This window comes from Brassica oleracea, chromosome C1 (assembly GCF_000695525.1).
Source record: "Brassica oleracea var. oleracea cultivar TO1000 chromosome C1, BOL, whole genome shotgun sequence".
In the NCBI taxonomy this organism is placed as follows: Eukaryota; Viridiplantae; Streptophyta; class Magnoliopsida; order Brassicales; family Brassicaceae; genus Brassica; species Brassica oleracea.
Genome location: NC_027748.1, coordinates 25,070,907 through 25,071,113, shown reverse-complemented (window position 1 = coordinate 25,071,113; position 207 = coordinate 25,070,907).

Genomic DNA, 207 nt, shown 5'->3' with positions numbered 1-207 from the left:
AAGATCCTTTGGCCGCGGGCGAGGAAATGGTCGAGACCATGGACGGGACCGTGACTCATTTGGACGAGGCCATGTTCGTGGCTGTGGATCTTCTTTCAAACCCCAACACTCGACTAAATCAGAGAAATACGTGTGCCATAGATGTGGAATGAGCAATCATTGGGCTAAGACTTGTAGGACTCCCAAGCATCTAGTTGACCTCTATCA